The sequence below is a fragment of the Pan paniscus genome, chromosome 11 (assembly GCF_029289425.2).
Source record: "Pan paniscus chromosome 11, NHGRI_mPanPan1-v2.0_pri, whole genome shotgun sequence".
Taxonomy (NCBI): Eukaryota; Metazoa; Chordata; class Mammalia; order Primates; family Hominidae; genus Pan; species Pan paniscus.
Window position 1 is genome coordinate 37,128,702 of NC_073260.2, and position 23,493 is coordinate 37,152,194.

The window sequence follows — 23,493 nt, forward strand, 5'->3', positions numbered from 1 at the left end:
CTATGGCAACCAGGTTCTGTTTTAACTTTGAGCATTTCAGTTAGCCATGGGGAGTCCATTTTGTCCACTGGCCAAGGTAAGTTTTCCTCCTTTTTAGTGGAAACCTGTCATAGGCAGTGTTGATGATCAACTTAGGTTTTTGTTCCATACTGTTGCCAGAATGATGTGGCTACTTGCACTGGGTCCACCTATTCCCTTGGTGGGACTCATGTGGCTGAGAGATATGTGGTCAGTTTGAACAACTTGGTCAAGTGTAAGGTAAGAAGATGGGCAGACACCTGCTAGATTTAATTCAGTGTATCTTACTGCTATTCAGTGGCATCTGGTAAGTCTATGGATAAGACCTGGAAGTATGCAGTCAAATTGATGTTGGCAAACTAGTAAAACATTTATTCAAGCAGATAAAACAATTTTAAAGAGGAGCTAGGTGCTTAGGCTTAGTATGAAAAGGATTTAGGAAAATAACTGTGGTTGAGAAAAATTTAAAGTAGCCATGGTTAAAGATGCAATTAGCAAAAAACTTTGGTTATTTCTGTGGCATATGACATTAATATAATAACTATGATTATGGTAAATAATATATATCAAGATAAATATGAATTTAGGTATAGCATACAATTTTGGAACTCACATTAACAATACATTTAGGGCCGGGCACAGTGGCTCACCCCTGTAATCCCAGCAATTTGGGAGGCCAAGGCTGGCGGGTCATGAGGTCCAGAGATTGAGACCATCCTGGCCAACATGATGAAACCTCGCCTCTATTAAAAATACAAAAATCAGCTGGGTATGGTGGTGGGTGCCTGTAGTCCCAGCTACTTGGGAGGCTGAGGCAGGAGAATTGCTTGAACCCGGGAGGTGGAGGTTGCGGTGAGCCGAGAACACACTACTGCACTCCATCCTGGCGACAGAGCAAGATTCTGTCTTTGAATATAACTTGAAGAAAGGTACATATCTTTTTTGCTATTTGACAGCGTTTCCTGTATGATTTAAACACAATGAATAAGCTTAGTATGTCTCTCCTGGATTTTGGGGTATTTCTGTTATGACTAAGTTAATGTCCAAAAGACTTGATTTTGGAATTTGAAATTTAATTTTGGGAAGCTTGTCAAACATCAAAAGTTTAAAGTGTTGGTTGGCAATAGGATCACAGATCACTATAAAATAAAACCAAAGTTACAAGAGATTTTAAAGGTATAAAGCACAAGAAATTATGATGAAACACAAAATGGAATCTGTTTTTGAGGACAGTTACCTCAAAGGTAAAGAAAAACTTTTCACAATTTTCTATTAGAGGGCAAATTAATGCTTCAAGAAAACCCTTTTGTTTCAACACAGGGGCACACACCCTAGCCGTGCATCAATGTGCTTTTGATATTAATGTTCAGTTTTTAGGAAAACTTGTAAATTTATAATTTTCTTTCCATTTTAGCCAAATTGACCACACACAAAATTTATTTCATTAGATTAATTTTTCACATACCTTCTACAACTTACTCAAACCTTTAGTTTTGTCTTATACTTCTGAGTTTTTGTGTGTGTGGCACTCTACCTTAGGACAAAAATGTACTCTACTTTCCCTTCATCATTTTGACCATACAAAATTCTCCCTCATGTAAAAGAAAAAATATTACTCTTTTTTAACTTGGTTTACCAAAAATGGCTCCTACTTTCCTTCATATGTTCTGTAAAGTGAACTGTTTCTCTAGTATCTAGTAGTTTTAGTTACTTATATGAACTGCAATTTTAACTCTTAGCTACACTTATTTCCAGTAAAAAGCTAAGAAAGTAAGTAATTTTGAATTGTTTTTTAACCAGTATTTGTAGGTTAAAACCATTTCATGAATTTTAGTTTCAACTTTTTATTAACAAAGTTCTAAATATATTTAGCTTTTCTGTACCATATAAAAATAAGATGTCAAAATATATAAACTTCATTAATCTTATCTTTAATAGTGTTCCAATATTTAAACTTACTTAAAAATGACTCTGACATCTCATGAGTATCTATTTCATGAGTATCTATTAGTTAATTTGACATAACATACTTTAAGATTTTAAATTACTAAAAATACTTTTGAAACTATGACATGGGTAACTTTTCTAGTTCCATTTCCAATTGTCCTGGGTCTCATGTACCCACATGGCACCCACAGATGATAATGAAGGGCAGGTCCAGTCAGGGTCCTGAATTTACATACCAGGCTTAGAGCTTAGGATAGAGGACAGAGCTCTGAAGATGATACCTTTAGGATCCAGCCTCTCTCAGCATGCTCGGGAGGCAAAGCTGGGTCAGGGATGATTGGCTTGACTCTACCTTGCAGCTGGTGGTCCAGGTACTTCAGACATGTCCCCAGGTCCCACCATGGCCACTTGTCTAGGCCCCAGAGTTCATGGGCTTTTTCAAAGACAAACTGAGTAAGATGTGTGCAAGACTTTGAGGGAGCCCAGCAGTGAAACTTTACAGCTTTAATTCACAGATAAAGCAAGTATCAAAAATACTATAGGAACAACAGTTTTATGACCTTAAAACATCTATCAAAAAAAGCCTAAACTTGCATAATGAGTAAGTCCAGGCAAAATGCTTGAATTATACTTAATACTGACAATTTTAAAGTAGTTTTATTTACCAAACACCACTAAAGTCATTTGAGCTTAAAAGCATTTGAGTTAGTTTCTATTTTTCTGATGAAATATTTAAGTGTTTAATTTTCTTTAAGCCAATTAGAGTTCTTTCCTATATTTAAATAGTGAAATATCACATACACAAATCACATATAAATACATAGACATGCAGGTACAAAGAAGCAGATCATATAGCCTTACAAGATTTTTCATTTGCCAGTTTTCACGTAGCTTTTTTTCCTCCATGTAGACTATACAGCTCTAAATGATTATTAGCAAGGTAACTCAATCTGTATTTCCAAAAACATGATTTCTTAGGTGAAATTTTACATTTCAAAGGCACAGACCTTAGATCCAAACACATTATTTGCTGAGCCAATCAAGGACAAGGTCCAATCAAGACTAGATTGCCAGGAAAACTATCTTAAACAAAGTTAAGGTCGTTTATGTAAACATGAAAACAATATATTCTCCATGTTAAAAGTTTCTAGTGCTTTAGGTGCAGGGAGGGAGATGTCCTTGCAAATGGAGATTACTTTTATAGATGAAAATGTTTGTTTCTTACCAAGACTTTCCAAACAGCCAGCTAAATTCCAGAAAGTACTGGAGACCAATTTAGTTAGATAGCTCGTCTTTTAAACTTGGCTTATTTCTTGATTATATTATAGATTTCAGGGTGCAGCCCTTTAATAGGGTGGAGAGAGCATTTTTTATGTCTAGACTTTGCATGGCTAGCTCTGCAAAAGAAGTAAGCCTATTTTAGCTGTGGGCCTATATATATATGTGTGTGTGTGTGTATATATGTATTCATATATACGTATATATACGTGTGTATATGTACATGCATATACATGTATACGTGTACATATGTATATATACATATATACGTGTATATACATGTACATATACGTATATACACATATATACATGCTATACATATATGTGTATATACATATATGCATGTTTACGTATATACACATGTATATACGTAAACATGTATATATGTGTATACATGTATATATGTGTATGCACATATATGTGTATACATGTATATATACACGTGTATATACATGTATACATATATATGTATATACATATATGCATGTTTACGTATATACACATGTATATACGTAAACATGTATATATGTGTATACATGTATATATGTGTATGCACATATATGTGTATACATGTATATATACACGTGTATATACATGTATACATATATATGTGCATACGCGTATATATACACGTGTATACACGTATATATACGTATATATACATGTATACGTATATATACACGTATATGTGTATGTATACGTATATATACACGTATATGTATATACATGTATAATACGTATATATACATGTATACATGTGTGTATATATACATGTATACATCTATGTGTGTATATATACACATATACATGTATATACGTATATGTATATATACATATGTATACACGTATATACATATATGTATTTATATATATAAATTATGTATATATAAATACATTTGTACATGTATATATACGTATATACACGTATATACATGTATACGTATATATACGTATATACGTATATACATATACGTAAATACGTATATATACGTATATACGTATATACATATACGTAAATACATGTATATACGTATACATATAAATATACATATACACACATATATATGTATATATTTTTGAGATGGAGTGAGTCTCACTCTGCTGCCTAGGCTGGAGTGCAGTGTCACAGTCTCAACTCACTATAACCTCCACCTTCTGCGTTCAAGCAATTCTCCTGCCTCCCGAGTAGCTGGGACTACAGGCGCCCACCACCATGCCTGGCTAATTTTTGTATTTTTAGTAGAAATGTGGTTTCACCATGTTGGCCGCGAACTCCTGACCTCATGATCCGCCTGCCTCCCAAAGTGCTGGGATTACAGGCACGAGCCATCGTGCCCCGCCCTATATTTTATGTAGCTTTTTTAAAAACACCAAAAGTATCTTTTCAAGTGAATTATCTTAACCAACGTCATGACAAACTAAAGGTCATGACAAAACTAAGATGAACTAGGCATCTCCACAGATTTATAAAGTAGTCCTTGCAAGATCTACAACCACCCAAAGGGCGTTCAAAGAGAGAAAAGTCTTAGTAGTTTCAAATGGGATATAACTCACATCTGTCCAGCCATGTTGTTTAGGGCCCAGCAGCTTCTAACAGAGCACCTATACTTAAAGACCCAAAAGCCCCACATGCACCTCAGATGGAAAAGACTGGAAGTCAAAAGTTTCCATTGGAAAGGGATAGGATCAATAACAAAAGGGTATGCCAAAAGGTCAAGAGTCATACAAACAATTTAAAAAAAAAATGGGTTTGGTTCCTTGATCAGAAATCAAACCTGTGCCACAGCCAGGAAAGCACAGAATTTTAGCCTATAGACCACAGGATGGATTGCTATTTTGTCAATCTTTCAGGGCACTCAAGGCAGACAATTTGAGATTTATTGTAATTGCAAGTTGATCCAGCTGCCTCTTCATGGAAGGTGAAGGGTATAATTTTCTAGGTTTAGAATAAATTTTTACAGATGATGTTTCCTGAAGAGGGCTGGAAGGGGCAATCCCAAAATCCCCTGAAAAAAAAAAAAAAGTACTCCCAGGAATAGACTCATATTATGAAGGCAGTCCCTTTGAGTGCAACTGAAGAGCAAGTGTCCTCACAAAACTGAAGTGTGAGCATACCCTACATAGCATGAGTGTAGCCCAGAGTGTGAGTGTACCCAACAAAGTGTGGGTATACTCCATCAATGGGTAACCTGTGGAACTGGGTGGGAAGAATCACTAAAAAAATAAAGTGCCAAAAACCTCATCCTAAGAACAAAAGATATTGGGTCCAAGGGGCCTTACCTCATTTCTCCCTGGTGCAGCCAGGAAGATAAGTGAGCTCAAGGGGTTCTTGCAGGTGCAAATGCATTGGTCCAGATAGTGTTGGGGAAAAGCAAGGGTGCCACTTCAAATCCCATCCTCGTCACCAAGAAATGTTAAGAAAAGACCATGAGATCTGTAGAGGAAAAAAGTAGAGCTTTATTTTCTATAAAAACTAACCTGCAGATTGGGAAGAAACAGTCTTCAGTACAAGTGAAAGTGTATTCACCAAAGAACAAAGGAAAGGTCTGGCTTAAATAAGGAAAGTTCTTGCCTTCATTCTCAACTAGGTGCATCCATGCAAATGAAGAATTTAAACTTGTTCTGCTCTAATTTCTCTAAATAGGCTCTGATAACCTGGTTTCTAAGCCCCAAACCATAAGTCACTGTAAGATGTTTCTGTCAAAGGTCCTGTGTGTGGGAGTGAGGGGAGGAGGTGTTTCTGGCTTTAGTTTATCTTGCCACAGACAAAAGGCAGTGGTTTGGCCTGACTGTGGAAAGGGAGGTCCTGTTACACTTTTACACCTTTCTGAGAACAGAGTACATGAGAAGTCCCTCACCTCGCTGTGGCTGCCTACTTCTGTTTTAACTTTCAGCACCTCAGTTAGCCATAGGTCGTCCATTTTGTCTTTTGGCTGAGGATGTACGTAATCATGGAAGAATTTTAAAGTGTGTCATATTATCTTAACATTAGGTATAAAACCAATTTGATAATAAATTTTGTTTTTTAGGTCACTTCTGTTTTCTGCCATGATGGGGTAACACTGACCCTTCTCAAGTAAACTACTAAAAGCAAACAAACTAAACAAAATATGTGAAGCAATAATTTGCACATATTGGACAGGAGGAAATGCAGAAGTGTAACTTGTATGAGAAGAAAACAAATGTGGTAATACCCATCGTGGTTTCAGCTCACTTCCTGAAGCATTTCCAGGATGCAGTGCAGGCAAAGGAAACCCAAACAGAGCCTAAGAAAAAAAGTGTTAAGAATTTGGGGTGGCCAAAATGGTCTCAGTCTGCTGAGCAGAGTACCAGAAATGACAAATCTATAGATCTAGCTGGAATGAAGAGAGAGAGAGCACCCGGGATAGTTCCCCATTAGTCTCAAGCTAAGTACTGAGCTTAAGTACTTAAGGAAACTTGCCAAAATCCAGGAGAAAATAAACCCTAAAAGGCTGTTTTAATGGGTAAACATAATCATTTTAACAACTATATGTAAAAAACAAAATAAATAGGCTGGGCACAGTGGCTCATGCCTGTAATCCTAGCACTTTGGGAGGCCAAGGAATTCAGATTGCCTGAGCTCAGGAGTTTGAGACTAGCCTGGGCAACATGGTGAAACCCTGTCTTTACTAAAATACAAAAAATTGGCTGAGCGTGGTGGTGTGCACCTGTAGTCTCAGCTACTCTGGAGGCTGAGTCAGGAGAATCGTTTGAGCCCAGGAGGCAGCTATAAAAAAGTATTTAAAAAACTAAAACTCACACCTGTAATCCTAGTTAGGAGGCCAAGGCGGGAGGACACCTGAGGTCGGGAGTTTGAGACCAGCCTGACCAACATGGAGAAACGTCATTTCTACTAAAAAATACAAAATTACCCGGGTGTAGTGGCACATGTTTGTAATCACAGCTACTCCGGATGCTGAAGCAGGAGAACCGCTTGAACCTGGGAGGCGGAGGTTGCAGTGAGCCAAGATCGTGCCATTGTACCCCAGCCTGGGCAACAAGAGTGAAACTCCGTCTAAAAAAAAAAAAAAAAAAACTGAAACAAACTGTAAAAAAACAACACATTAAACTTCATCAAAATTTTTAAGAACAATTTTCAAAGATACTATTACAGAAATGATAAGGCAAGTCACAGACTGGGAAACAATATTTGCTAAACATATATCCAACAAAGGACTTTCATTTAAAAAATATTTTAAAAAAAAACCTCTTCAACTCAATTATTAGTAAAAAAATAAAAATTTTCAAAAAAATCTAACAAATGCTTCAACAAAAGAGGAAAAGGAGTGGCCAAGAAGCCTATAAAAAATGCACAACTTTGTCAGTATGCAGTAAATGCAAATGAAAACCACAATCAGATACTACTATAAACATCCTACACACACCTTGCAAGTGTTAGCAAGGACCTGGAACAACTGGAATTCTTATACACTGCTGATGGGAATCTAAATCAATACAACCACTTTGTAAAAACAGGTTAGAAGTTTATGTAAAAGTTAAACAAACATACACATATGCTATGACCCAGCATTCTACTCTTAAGTAAGTATTCACCTGAGAGAAATGACAGCATATGTCCACACACCAACTTGCATACATATATTCATAGAAGCTTTATTTATAATAGCCAAAAACTAAACAAAATTCTATCAGTAGTACAAATTGTAATATATCTATGGAATGAAATACTAGTAATCAGCAATGAAAACAATAAAATGTGGACAACATGGATAAATCGCAAAATAACTGTTGTGTTAAAAGTAATTGAAAATGCATGATACTATTTCTGTAAAACTTTAGTAAGTACAAGCTAATCTATAGTGACAGAAAGGAGACCAATGGTTCTCTGCAGAGGAGAGGGAGAGTAAGGGATTGCAAATGAACAAGATGATGTGTGGATGCTATCTTAATTGTGGTGATGGTTTCACAAGTGTATATGTATGTCAAAATGCATTTTGTTTTTGAGATGGGTCTTGTTCTGTCACCCAGGATGGAATGCAGTGGCACAATCTCGGCTCACTGCAACCTCAACCTCAGCCTTCCCAGCTCAAGCGATACCCCTACCTCAGCCTGCCAAGTAGTTGGAACTACAGTCATACTCCACTGTGCCAGTATAATTTTTGTACTTTTTGTAGAGATGGGGTTTTGCTATGTTTCCCAGGTTCTTTTCAAACTCCTGGGCTCAAGCAATCTGCCTTCCTCGGCCTCGGGATTACAAGCATGAGTTACCGCACCCAGCCAAAACTCTTAAATTGTGCACTCTCTGTATGTACAGCTTATTGTATGTCAATTATACCTCATTGAAACAATAAAAAGAAAAGAATTTGCTCTTTAAAATTATTCTATTATTTCCATGTAAATTTTGTAAAAGTAAAGGATAGACAAATGGTCAATTCCACTACTCATTTAGCAAAACAATGTAACTCTATTCCACAACCATGTATCATTATAAAAATATGAGCTCATTTCAGTTGCGAATATAATTGCAAATATTCCAAAACAAAATAAATACTAGCATTTAGTTATTAAAAAATAATAAATGCCTTTTTATCAAGTAGAATTTATAGAATTTATTTCAGGAATACCAGAATGGTTTAGTAAAGCAATAGTGTAATAGAGAAGAATGATGCTGAGAAGACATTAGAAAAAATGAAATTTCTCTTAATATTCTTAAAATATTTTGTTAAAGAAAATAAATTCCAATCAATCATAAACTAACATTCATTAAAACCATTCACTTTAAAGTCCAGAACAAGATAAAACTACATTGTTAGTTCACATGATTCTGTAATTTATTAGCACTACAATATTTAAGTAAGTTTTATTATGTTTGTTTATCTTTTAAGGAAAAAAGTAACACTCTTTATGGTGAATTATTTACCTAAAAGGAAATTAATCCAATTAAAAATCATTTGGATTTTTTTGCCAATTAAAAATCATTTGGATTTTTTTGAATAAAACAGTTGTTTTATAATATAGTTTTATACAAATTAAATGTGCCAATATTAATATTCATGGTCTTTTACATCTTGTCATGAGAAAAACTAATATCAGACTAGCCCTCCCACCATAAACAAACTAGAAAACTGAATAAAATATAGGAAACATTTATTTTCAGATACTGGATAGCAGTATAACTGTGGTTCCTAAGAAAGAAAACAAACAAAATTAGCCTTTATGATATTGGAGGCTTTGTATCTGGAAGCCCTTTTTTGGTTTATTGAGGTCTTTGCTTTGTTTGTTTCATTGAAACTGAGTCTCACTTTGTCGCCCAGGCTGGAGAGCAGTGGCATGATCTCTGCTCACTGTAACCTCCGCCTCCCAGGTGTAAGCGTTTCTCTCGTACCTCAGCCTCCCCAGTGGTGTACCACTGCTCTCAGCTAATTTTTGTATTTTTAGTAGAGACTGAGTTTCAACCTGTTGGCCAGGCTGGTCTCAAACTCCTGACCTCCAGCGATCCACCTGCCTAGGCCTCCTAAAGTGCTGGAATTACAGGCGTGAGCCACCACGCCCTGCTGGAAGCCCTTTTCAGATACTGATACATTGAAGACAGAGAAAGCGACAGACAGTTGAGTTTGTGGGGAGTTGCTGAGGTTGCTGAGGATTCAGAGAGGGGAAAACTGAAGAGAGGAGGTTCAGAGATCTGCAAGTGGTTCCTTTGTTGATAAACAGGGATTTCACTCACAAAAGGCACATTTTATTCAAGGTAAATTGTAACACAAATTTAAAACAACTTTCTTATATACCAATGAAAATCTGTTAGGATATTTAATAGACAATCAATCATAACAAAAAAAATCAAAATTCTAGGAGTCAATTCTACCTGAGTAACATAGAATATTTTTGAAGAAATATACTGTATATTTTTGTGGAATATGAAAGATGATGTGAATAAATGAAGTAAATTGAAACACATGCCATGTTTGTTTTTTAATCCCAATGTGTGAGGTCAATAGAAGTGATGTTAAAATACAATATTTTGTTTCATTTTAATAAAAACTGATTTCTAAAATGAAAGATGTCTTTTTTTCTTTCCAGGTTGTTTTTCATATTTAACCAATGCCTTCCAAAGACATAATAGTTTTCGTCAATATACCTAACAGTTGTTCTTTGTAGAGTATCTGTTTTTTTTAACAAGATACAAATATATTGACCAACAATTATCCTAGAATTTAAAATACAAACTGAAAAGGCTAAGGCTTAGAAATCACAAAAATTTTGACAACTCATGGAAATTATGAGTGTATATTTCAGTAATTCTGGAGCTAATATATGATTTTATACATGAGTTTAATTTAAAAGATAAAGGATCTTGAAATACAAAATGAGAGACATAGAAAATTCCTTATAATGTACAATTACTACTAATCCTACCTCCTTTCCTTATTTGACATCAATTTCTTACCTAGAAACCAGTGAAGTCTGTTGGGTGAGCCTCTCACATATATCCACATCTTAAAATTCATCAATCCAATAATAGCAGTCAACCTTCTAAAATAGCTCTAGCTTCATCCCTCAAACGTGTTTCTAATTTGAAACTTCAAGCAGAGAAGAGAAATAATTTATCGATCTCTGGTCACATAAGACACTTAGCAGCTAATAATAAGATAGCATTACAAAAAATAACCTAATAATAGTTTATTATTTAAAGCCAGGTAAAATTATATGTTAGATTTTAGTATAGTTAGTTACCACATATTTAGACTGTGTCTATAACAAGATATTAGCACTGAAATGAGTCAGTTGAATTACTTTTAAAGAGTATTAGCAAAGTGGTAAGATCTAGCAAATGAGGTAAAAATGAGGTCGGTGGTGAGATATCAAAAGACATCAACTCCTATCGAGGAGAAATAAAAACATATGTAATTTCAAGATCAAAAAGGGGGAAAACACGAAACCTTAGTGGGCACACACACAAGCAGCTGAACATCAAGAGCAGCAGAGAGTGGCGGGGTGTCGTGGCAGAGGAGGGAAGAGGCACCTGAACATAGGCTGAGAACAGTCAGAATCCAGGGGAAGATCACCTTCCCACTCCATTCCCACTTTCCGGTTCCCCATCCATTTCACTGAGAGCCACCTCCACCACTCAATAAAACCTTGCACTCCTCCTTGGAGCCCATGTGTGATCTGACTCTTTCAGTATGCTGGGCAAGAGCTCAGGATACAGGAAGAAGTCACACTGTCCCTCTGCCCATGCCAGAAGGAAGAGGGTCCATTGAGCTGAGTAACACTCATCCCATCTGCAGATGGCAGAGCTGAAAGAGCTTTGTAACAGTGGGATTGCAGGTGCCCTTCCCTAGACATTACCAAAAGGCTGGAGCCCAGAAGCATTGGCCGGCCTCTGCACCTGCCCACCTGCATGTTACCCCCATGGGTTTGAGCTGTTGGGTGATGGAGCAGGCAAGCCACACCCCTGTCGCACACCTGCGAGGAGAATCAGGGAACTCTCCCGTTTCAGTATGGACTGAGTTTGAGCCTTCCTAGTTGAGGGACAAAAATTATTAAAACTACTTAAAAGTTCCACCTTTTGAGACTTTGGGCACAAATCTCTACCATACCTAAGTGCTCAGGATTCAAAGTGTGACAAAGATGTTGAATAAACATTTCTGTGTTTATCTCCATGGAATCCAATTAAGTATCAGGGGGAAATTAACTAGTGAAAGCAAGAATCATTGATGATAAAGGAGGGTGATAAGGCTTACCTAAATGGCCTTCCAGGTGTAAGATTTAGAAAAGTAGAGTCTAGAACATGAGAGAAATAATCAGTTCTGAGGCATAAAGTAGCTTGGTGCACCAAGGAACTGAAAGAACCTCCCTCTGCTGGAGCATAGAAAGGACATGAATTTCATGTAATCAAACATAAAAGATAATTTATGTAATGAGTCAGATTACACAGGACCTCGTGGACTGTGTTAAGGGTAAGTGCATTGGGATGATCAGTGGTGAAGGTCTTTGAGCAAAAGAACTGATTTGATCCAAGTTACTTTTTACCACTATAAAACTTAAATTCAAAGTTCACCATTTTTAAAAATAAGAAAGCAAACAGGAGGGAGGGAGGGAGGACCAGTCTATTGATGAAGTCTATATCACAATACAATACAGTCAATTTTCTCTCATTTTCTTTTTTTTCTCTCTATATAGATATTTTAAAAACCAAAATTTATGTATGCATATATATCATTACATGTAACATTTTATATACACACATATTTCATATAAATATATAAAACATTTCAAACACACACAAATATGTTTGGGTTTTTTTTTTGTTGTTCTTAGAAGGAAACAAATCAACAACTATAATTTATATGCTGATGGTGTATGAAAGATGCCAATACAGCTGGAGGAGAGGAGAAAGTTATATACAAGGAGAATCGTGGGTTAGTGATATATGTTGTTACAGAATTCATCAGGTTCAGAGAGTTGTAAGTAATGGTCTAGTACCTTGAAGTAGAGATTGTAGATTGTAGAAAATGTGATCATACTTTGTCAAATTTTTTTGATACTGAAAGGAAGCATTACTAATAATTACACTGGGAAAAAGAAGAGTAAATAGATTTAAACTAGAATGAAATACCCCAGCTATATTAGAATGTCTCTTACTGCTTTTAGTAAGTGTGATGGGGATAATTTCTTTAATAATTTACAGGAGATAAGGGAGCTAAGCCTATTGCCTATGACATCATAGTACACCCTTCCTAAGGGTAACAAAGGTTTAGCACCTCCCCAAATTCCATCCCTGAGTGAAGATTAGAAGACTTAATTTGGAGTAGAGGACAGAAACTGGAAGGAAGGTGGAAAGTTTGAACATGATGAAGGGTAGTGGGAAAACTTTAAGTTTAGAAAAACTTGACAGGTAGCCTCAGAATCCAAACATTCCTTCTGGGAGAATGTGATTTGGCAGAGCTGAATGGTAACACCCATGGGATCGTTCCTCAGAAGCGATTTCATGATCGAGACATGAACTGTGGAGTCCATTACCATCATAGGTTTGGTAGAAGTTATGCCCCAGACTTTAGAATCTTATTTAAACTAAGATTCCTTTGGAAAAACAGAGTTGCCACTATACACTTAGGCCTTTGTGCCTTTCTAGAGCTTTTACTATCATGTGTCCTATCAGCAAATTTTCCCCCAATTCATTCCACAGGGTAAACTAGGTGATCTTTGGTCTATGATATGACTGGCTGTAGCATACACAAAAGCCCCAGAGGATGGACCTGGAAAACAAACTGGGAAAGACACAGTGTGTAGAGTGACCATGTTCCTATCCACAGTATGGGCAAGACTACAGAAGATAGTGTGATCCAGCACTTACTGGCCATAGAGGCCACAAAGAGGTAGACTTGGGACACAAGCCAAGTAACAAACTACAAATATCTCATGTTCTTGATAATCTCAAAGTCGTAGCTATTTGAGAGCAGATTCAGTCTTGCTTTTTATACACTATTCTTGCCAGATACATGGGAGAGGCTGGGTATATTTTGGCTATCTTCCCCTCAATAGTCATAACTGTCCAAGAACAACATTACTAATGTAATATCCTTACAGCCTTTGTAGCTTAAAAACTTAGTGAGGAGAGAGGATTTTTATTAAGCCAACTATTATTTTCAAGACTTAATGTAGTTATTGGAAACTTGATATGAGCTCTCAAGATTCCGCAGCGGGGCAGAAGTATTAAAAGTGCACGAGTCCAACTCTCTTCCAGTCAAATCTGAGACAATGACATATGGCACCACATGACAAAGAGAAATGGATGTTCATTCCTTTGAGCAAAACCTGGCAGCAATATAGTGATTTAATGGCATGAGAAACTTGGAGGCTTATCATGCAATAACCAGTCATCACAGGATAGTAATCAGGGGTGAAAAGAGAAGAGAAAGATCCATTTGACTGCTTTTTTGGGCTGGCACTTCACTTGTGATTTTCTACCTACTATCGAGCATAACATTCTCAGACAAGCTGATATGAGTAAATATTGGATCAGTGTTGATGGCTGGGGAAGGAGAAACATAAATTAAAAGGGAGACTCACCTGATTTACTGGGATCCTTATGTTTCTAATGATACAATAGAAAGTTCATGGGTTTTGGGTCACAACTCTCTGTACATGGATTCCAGCTTTTGTCACTGCTTAGATGAGACATGTCATGTGACTTACAAACCTCAATTTCCTCATATACATAGTGGATCTAATAACATCTACCTCACAGGGTTTCTGTGCAAATTAAATAAGGAAGAACAATTAAAGAATTGTTATTCTGCATGGTGCTTAGAAGTCATTTACTATGGAGCTAGAGGAGTACTGCAAATGCGGTATAAGTTGCTCACAAGAGTGCAATAATGTGATCTGAACTTAAGTCCCACACAAGAACAGCTAGAAAGAGCCATTTCCAAGTTACATTTTAAGATCACTCTGACAGCTGATTAAATAACAGAATGAAGAAGTGGAGATATAAAACCTTTGAGACCAGTGAGCAGGGTACAATAATCTGAGTATGAGATGCTTATGACTTGGAATAGGGAGGTCACGGTGCAGTTAAAAAACAATGTGGACAGATCAGTTGCCTCTTTTGAAACATGGCATCAATCTGATCTGGTGATAAATCAGAATTGGGAGGTGAGTAAAACAGTCAAAGAACATAAATTTTGGCGGGGAGGAGATCATTTTCAGAAATTTAAGATTTACAGATAGAAGCAAAAAAGCATATTTTTAAATCTCTTGCACTTTATATGGAAATGGAAATGCTCATTCAACTTGGTGAATCACATACTTTGCTACTCTAAAAGGTATTGCAATAGTTTAGAACTTCTTAGTTAATTAAACTTTTATTTGCATTATTTTAGATAGCACCTGATATATACATAAAGCATTCAGAATTCTCAATTCAGGTGTAATTTTACCAAACTTGAAATATCAAACAAAATGCTATCTGTCATTGTAACCTCTATCAACTCTTATTACTCCTTACAATCATTCAAATTCCAATGGCCTTTTTGGTTTTGTGATTTAATAAGCCACACTAAAATGTGTATCTTAATTATACACTTCAGCTAACTCATGAGTGCATATACTACAAGTGTTCATTTCACAGTCAGATAATTATTTACTACAGTCTTGAATTTATATCCAAAAATCTACAATTTAAGGAAAGTGGTTCTTTGCAATGTATAATATTAATGATGCATGAGAATGTTTACAGAGGGCTGAACTAATAAAATCAATTTCAAATCAGTCTGTTAAGTGTATTTCCTTGGTTGGAATTGGCAAACCAACCAGTAGAAGACAACGAAACAGAACAAGGAAGGAAAACATCTTGAAACAACTGTTATTCTTTTGAAATATCAATTTTTGTAGCATTAACTTGTGTGCTTTACCACGTGACTTTTATTAACACATTTTTTTCTAGCGTATCATCATCTATTTTAATGTTATGTATTTATTGCAATTTTATAGCAACACTCCAAGCTTATAGAATACTTGCAGAATATGTACTTCTTAAGTGTATTTTTCTTAAACATGTTTTTACATACATAATTATATATTAGATATATAAGTATATATTTTATAACATAGAAATTATGATACATTATAGATATAAATCATATTACTTTCAAACATACACCTAAATCTATAATTCAAAATGAATATTTTTTGCTTAGTTTTTATCTCCCTCCCAGCTGGGTGCGGTGGCTCACGCCTATAATCCCAGCTCTTTGGGAGGCTGAGGCTGGGGGATCACCTGAGGTCAGGAGTTCAAGATCAGCCTGGCCAATATGGGGAAACCATCTCTACTAAAAATACAAAAATTAGCCAGGTGTTGTGGCGGGTGCCTGTAATCCCAGCTACTTGGCAGGCTGAGGCAGGAGAACAGCTTGAACCTGGGAGGCAAAGGTTGCAGTGAACCGAGATCGTACTATTGCACTCCAGCCTGGGTGACAAAAGTGAAACTTTGTCTCAAAAAAGTAAATAAATAAATAAAACACTCCCCTAGCATAGCTTTGATATGAAGAAAGTTAAAATTATCTATTCCAACAATTATATTTTATAATTGAATAAACCATAATTCAAAAGTTAAATGATTTATCCAATATTACATACTGACCAATTCTATCTTACAATACCTAGTGATCTTTCAGTCTTTCTTCTTCTGCACATGCTCCATTCTTTCCAGCCTCCTTTATTTCCTCTTTACTGTTTACACAGTGAAATGTGTAGCAAAAAAAGGTATCTTAAGAGACAAATGGGATACAAAATACAAGGATTTCTTCCCGTAGTCAATGTATTTAAGAGTGTTGATTTTAGAAAGAAACATGGAGGTAGTTTTTATCATCCAAATTTATAGGTAAATTGAAATCATAAAAATTTACCCAGAAACCACATTATTCACTTATTTAACCACACTTACCATGTGACAGGCACTGTGAATTTTTCTGGATATTTAAGACCAACAAAACAGGCTAACTATAAAGCTTACAGTGGACTGAAGGAGACTCAAGCTAAACGTCTCTTAAAATTTCTGTATTTATAATCAATATTGGTAAGTGAAGAAAAGTCAGTTAATGGATATTGACATTGAAAATTAGGAGCAACTGGGAAGGAAGGCTTGCTTTCTACAGATTGGTCAGAGAGGACTTCTCCCTGACAAGGTGCTTTTATGTGAGGCTAAGAACAATTGAGCCCTGTGAAGAACTGGGTGAAGGGTGACATGAGCAGTGGGAAGGGCTTGAGTTACAGGCTTGAGAAGGGAAAGTCTCGGGCATATTCGATGACCTACTGATGTCCAGTGCATTTGAAGAGTATTAAGCAGGGGAGAGATAATCACCCAAAGAGGTAGAAAACTCACATGGGCATGAGTAGTTTCTTCCTCTTAGGCTTAGATGAAGCTATCATTACCTCCATAATTTCTCCACCTATTGTTTACGATTAACCACACCATGGGCAAGTCGTATTTGTACAGTCATTTGCATTTCAAAATCACGTTCGCACATTTGTCATTTTATTTAGTCCTCATGGGAAACTTCTAAGGCAGCTAGATCAGGCTTTAAAAGCAGCATTTACACAGGAGTTAACTGAAGTCTAGGGTATAATATTGTATTATTGTGTTGTGTTATGCATTTTATAACATAGGTCTTGTCAACACTTTCTATTTTTTGTGTTTTGTTTTCATTTTCAAATCTAACTACCTTATGTTCTAGTGTGCAGAGTTTTCTACCTTGTGGAGAATGCTTAGTGTTATCAAATATCTTTTGTGTGCAGTTTGCAACTGCCACATTTGCTTGTGTCAGCTATTTTTGTGACTCTTTCTGACTCACAGGAAAAGCCATTTTTATCTCTAGTAACCCCTTTAGGTTCCATAACATTCCCATAGTTTTGTTTTGGAAAGAAAAATTGTGAAATATTCAGTCATATTCTTAGCTATTTTCTTAGAGTCTTCAGGGTGTATGTCCAGAGGGACCTCCCAGCATAGGGGAATTGCTCACATGGGGACACTGAAAGATAAAACTCATGGTTCCCAGCCTAGCACTGTGGGGGAACTTTGTGCTAACACTGCATTCTTTTCATAATAAGCTCTGCAAGAAGATACAAAGTAGCAAAGTCCAGAAATTGCTCTGATATATCATAGGGCCTGATATTAACTTGAAAAGTAAACTCTATAATAGTAGAGTAACATAGAACAGAAGAACTTTCTGACCTTCCCTGTGGTGTTACAATATACTTGGATTTGCTAAGAAAGAGGAGGTTATTTTCCTTCATATTTTTATTCTTTGAATTCTAATATTTTCCATCACATGGAAGTGGAACTCTGAAATGTGTAAATGTACTTTTTAAATGGGACTAGTTCATACACAATTGTTCATTTATTAAAGTTATTTTGAGCACCTTCTCTTGCAAATACTATTCTAGGTGCTAAGATTACAAATAAAGATTAATGAAGAAGAAAAATAAGCAGACATTGTCCTCATGGTGCTAGAAGAAGGGACAGATAATTAAAACATGCAAGTCATACAGCCTAATAAGCAACACAAATTAGAATATGATAAATGCTACAATAGTGGTACACACATGGTAATTTTTACCAAATAAGAATTGTCCTTGACACAGACTAAAGGAATAAAGTAGGATGTCTTAAAGGAGATGATGGCTGAACTGAAACTAGAAAGACAAGTAATAGGTTAAAATTAAGTTTCAGAAATTAAAGTACTTGATAGATTTCATATTAGGACATCTTATTATGAATAAGCAAGAGACATTATATAAGGAGTAAAATTTCAGGAATTAGATTACCCAAGGACAATTTAATGACATACTGCTATTATATCAGCATCAATTACTGTCTAAAATAATACTCTGTTGTATCTTTTGCACTTTTTGCAGACTTTCAGGTACAAAAACATCCTCGCCTACATTTGTATTCCACCATCTCTATCAAACTTTAGAGTAACTAACTTTATAGTAAACAGCTTCTAGGTTTATTTTACCCTATCAAAGCTTCAAAAAAAAGAGGTCTCTTTGTAGTTTTTTAAAAAAATATGTATTTTAGTCTAAACTTGCTGTTGTATAAATTTTCTAAATTTGCTTTTGAAGGCAAAACCCAGATAGTGGCTTATTGGCTCCAAAGAGCTCAGAACCTAATTACCCCTTCTTCTCTATAAAACCCATAAAACTTTTACTGTACTATAACTGTTATTCTTTCTGTTATTTTTGTTAATAAAGACAAAACAAAACAAAATAGCCCTCCTGGAACTGGTTACACATCAGGGTCTCATCAAGTTCCACAACAGTGAACCTCAATTTTGTTACTACTAAATATTTATTTTCTTTCGATATAATTGCCCCATGTTTTTGCATATCTTCCAATAATGTCCTAAATTATGCTTAAAATATCATACTAACTAGACTGGTAAAACGGTAAGCTACTGGAGGCTTTGGATTTTTTTAAATCATCTTTTTAAACTTTTAGAAAAATAACTTGAACTTGAACAAAGTAAAAATTATGTGGTTAGCACAATATTTTAAATCAAACCCATTATTTGTAGAATTATAATAATTAACACATAAAGTAGATCTGGAAGTAATCTAATCAGCTTCACATTGCAAAAACAAAACAAAAGCAAAACAACAACAACAAAGAAACCTAATACGGTATCTTTGAAGAGGAACACAATAGTGACATGTTTTTATCTGTTTGATGAAAAGCTAACAGAATTCATTTTGGAAAAGTGATAATGGCTTTTCATGTATATCTTTGGTCAAATCTTATAAGTAAACAATCTGATAACTGTTAATATACTTCCTTTTATAAATGAATAAACGACAAAAATAACTAACACTTTTTAAGCAATAATATACAACAGGCACTGTGTTGCTTTACCTATGTTGTCTTTTTAGTTCTATAATAAAGGAATAAGGTAAGTTCTCAGCAATATCCCTGGAAATTCGTGACACAGAAAATTAATTCACTTGCCTTTGGACATGAATATAACAAGTGGCAAAGTTAAGTACTCATAAATAACAGGCTATATTGCTTTCTTAATATGTTATATAGGACTGAAAATTTTCCCAAGATGGCCGAATAGGAACAGCTCCGGTCTACAGCTCCCAGCGTGAGCGACGCAGAAGACGGGTGATTTCAGCATTTCCAACTGAGGTACCGGGTTCATCTCACTAGGGAGTGCCAGACAGTGGGCGCAGGTCAGTGGGTGCGCGCACCGTGCTCGAGCCAAAGCAGGGAGAGGCATTGCCTCACTTCGGAAGAGCAAGGGGTCAGGGAGTTCCCTTTCCGAGTCAAAGAAAGGGGTGACGGACGCACCTGGAAAATCGGGTCACTCCCACCCGAATACTGAGCTTTTCCGACAGGCTTAAAAAACAGCGCACCACGAGATTATACCCCGCACCTGGCTCGGACGGTCCTACGCCACGGAGTCTCGCTGATTGCTAGCACAGCAGTCTGAGATCAAACTGCAAGGTGGCAGTGAGGCTGGGGGAGGGGCGCCCGCATTGCCCAGGCTTGATTAGGTAAACAAAGCAGCCTGGAAGCTCCAACTGGGTGGAGCCCACCACAGCTCAAGGAGGCCTGCCTGCCTCTGTAGGCTCCACCTCTGGGGGCAGGGCACAGACAAACAAAAAGACAGCAGTAACCTCTGCAGACTTAAATGTCCCTGTCTGACAGCTTTGAAGAGAGCAGTGGTTCTCCCAGCACGCAGCTGGAGATCTGAGAACGGGCAGACCTGAGAACCGGCAGACTGCCTCCTCAAGTGGGTCCCTGACCCCTGACCCCCGAGCAGCCTAACTGGGAGGCACCCCCCAGCAGGAGCACACTGACACCTCACACAGCAGGGTATTCCAACAGACCTGCAGCTGAGGGTCCTGTCTGTTAAAAGGAAAAGTAACAAACAGAAAGGACATCCACACCAAAAACCCATCTGTACATCACCATCATCAAAGACCAAAAGTAGATAAAATCACAAAGATGGGGAAAAAACAGAACAGAAAAACTGGAAACTCTAAAAAGCAGAGGGCCTCTCCTCCTCCAAAGGAACGCAGTTCCTCACCAGCAACGGAACAAAGCTGTATGGAGAATGACTTTGACTAGCTGAGAGAAGAAGGCTTCAGATGATCAAATTACTCTGAGCTACGGGAGGACACTCAAACCAAAGGCAAAGAAGTTGAAAACTTTGAAAAAAATTTAGAAGAATGTATAACTAGAATAACCAATACAGAGAAGTGCTTAAAGGAGCTGATGGAGCTGAAAACCAAGGCTCCAGAACTACGTGAAGAATGCAGAAGCCTCAGGAGCCGATGCGATCAACTGGAAGAAAGGGTATCAGCAATGGAAGATGAAATGAATGAAATGAAGCAAGAAGGGAAGTTTAGAGAAAAAAGAATAAAAAGAAATGAGCAAAGCCTCCAAGAAATATGGGACTATGTGAAAAGACCAAATCTACATCTGATTGGTGTACCTGAAAGTGATGGGGAGAATGGAACCAAGTTGGAAAACACTCTGCAGGATATTATCCAGGAGAACTTCCCCAATCTAGCAAGGCAGGCCAAGGTTCAGATTCAGGAAATACAGAGAATGCCACAAAGATACTCCTCGAGAAGAGCAACTCCAGGACACATAATTGTCAGATTCACCAAAGTTGAAAGGACGGAAAAAATATTAAGGGCAGCCAGACAGAAAGGTCGGGTTACCCTCAAAGGAAAGCCCATCAGACTAACAGCTGATCTCTCGGCAGAAACCCTACAAGCCAAAAGAGAGTGGGGGCCAATATTCAACATTCTTAAAGAAAAGAATTTTCAACCCAGAATTTCATATCCAGCCAAACTAAGCTTCATAAGTGAAGGAGAAATAAAATACTTTACAGACAAGCAAATGCTGACCAATTTTGTCACCACCAGGCCTGCCCTACAAGAGCTCCCAAAGGAAGCACTAAACATGAAAAGGAACAACTGGTACCAGCCGCTGCAAAATCATGCCAAAATGTAAAGACCATCGAGACTAGGAAGAAACTGCATCAACTAACGAGCAAAATAACCAGCTAACATCATAATGACAGGATCAAATTCACAGATAACAATATTAACTTTAAATGTAAATGGACTAAATGCTCCAATTAAAAGACACAGACTGGCAAATTGGATAAAGAGTCAAGACCCATTAGTGTGCTGTATTCAGGAAACCCATCTCACGTGCAGAGACACACATAGGCTCAAAATAAAAGGATAGAGGAAGATCTACCAAGCAAATGGAAAACAAAAAAAGGCAGGGGTTGCAATCCTAGTCTCTGATAAAACAGACTTTAAGCCAACAAAAGATCAAAAGAGACAAAGAAGGCCATTACATAATGGTAAAGGGATCAATTCAACAAGAAGCGCTAACTATCATAAATATATATGCACCCAATACAGGAGCACCAAGATTCATAAAGCAAGTCCTGAGTGACCTACAAAGAGACTTAGACTCCCACACATTAATAATGGGAGACTTTAACACCCCACTGTCAACATTAGACAGATCAACGAGACAGAAAGTCAACAAGGATACCCAGGAATTGAACTCAGCTCTGCACCAAGCGGACCTAATAGACATCTACAGAACTCTCCACCCCAAATCAACAGAATATACATTTTTTTCAGCACCACACCACACCTATTCCAAAATTGACCACATATTTGCAAGTAAAGCTCTCCTCAGCAAATGTAAAAGAACAGAAATTATAACAAACTATCTCTCAGACCACAGTGCAATCAAACTAGAACTCAGGATTAAGAATCTCACTCAAAACCGCTCAACTACATGGAAACTGAACAACCTGCTCCTGAATGACTACTGGGTACATAACGAAATGAAGGCAGACATAAAGATGTTCTTTGAAACCAACGAGAACAGAGACATAACATACCAGAATCTCTGGGATACATTCAAAGCAGTGTGTAGAGGGAAATTTATAGCACTAAATGCCCACAAGAGAAAGCAGGAAAGATCCAAAATTGACACCCTAACATCACAATTAAAAGAACTAGAAAAGCAAGAGCAAACACATTCCAAAGCTAGCAGAAGGCAAGAAATAACTAAAATCAGAGCAGAACTGAAGGAAATAGAGACACAAAAAACCCTTCAAAAAATTAATGAGTCCAGGAGCTGGTTTTTTGAAAGGATCAACAAAATTGATAGACCGCTAGCAAGACTAATAAAGAAAAAAAGAGAGAAGAATCAAATAGATACAATAAAAAATGATAAGGGGGATATCACCACCGATCCCACAGAAATACAAACTATCATCAGAGAATACTACAAACACCTCTACGCAAATAAAGTAGAAAATCTAGAAGAAATGAATAAATTCCTCGACACATACACTCTCCAAAGACTAAACCAGGAAGAAATTGAATCTCTGAATAGACCAATAACAGGATCTGAAATTGTGGCAATAATCAATAGCTTACCAACCAAAAAGAGTCCAGGACCAGATGGATTCACAGCCGAATTCTACCAGAGGTACAAGGAGGAACTGGTACCATTCCTTCTGAAACTATTCCAATCAATAGAAAAAGAGGGAATCCTCCCTAAATCATTTTATGAGGCCAGCATCATTCTGATACCAAAGCCTGGCAGAGACACAACAAAAAAAGAGAATTTTAGACCAATATCCTTGATGAACATAGACGGAAAAATCCTCAATAAAATACTGGCAAAACGAATCCAGCAGCACATCAAAAAGCTTATCC

General features: G+C 36.8%; 1 long non-coding RNA gene across 4 annotated transcripts in view; it reads right to left on the bottom strand.

The window, feature by feature from the left end:
• LOC106635126 (uncharacterized) overlaps positions 1-20,245 on the bottom strand; it is a 40,200-nt gene extending 19,955 nt beyond the window's left edge. For 2 of the 4 annotated variants that reach the window (XR_008626663.2, XR_010109017.1), the window contains exons 1-2: positions 7,137-10,206; positions 5,524-5,677 (exon numbers count right to left, since the gene is read on the bottom strand). This is a non-coding gene — a long non-coding RNA (uncharacterized LOC106635126). The other 2 variants (XR_008626664.2, XR_001338481.4) reach the window with 2 other exon arrangements.
• Positions 20,246-23,493: the final 3,248 nt, after the last annotated feature.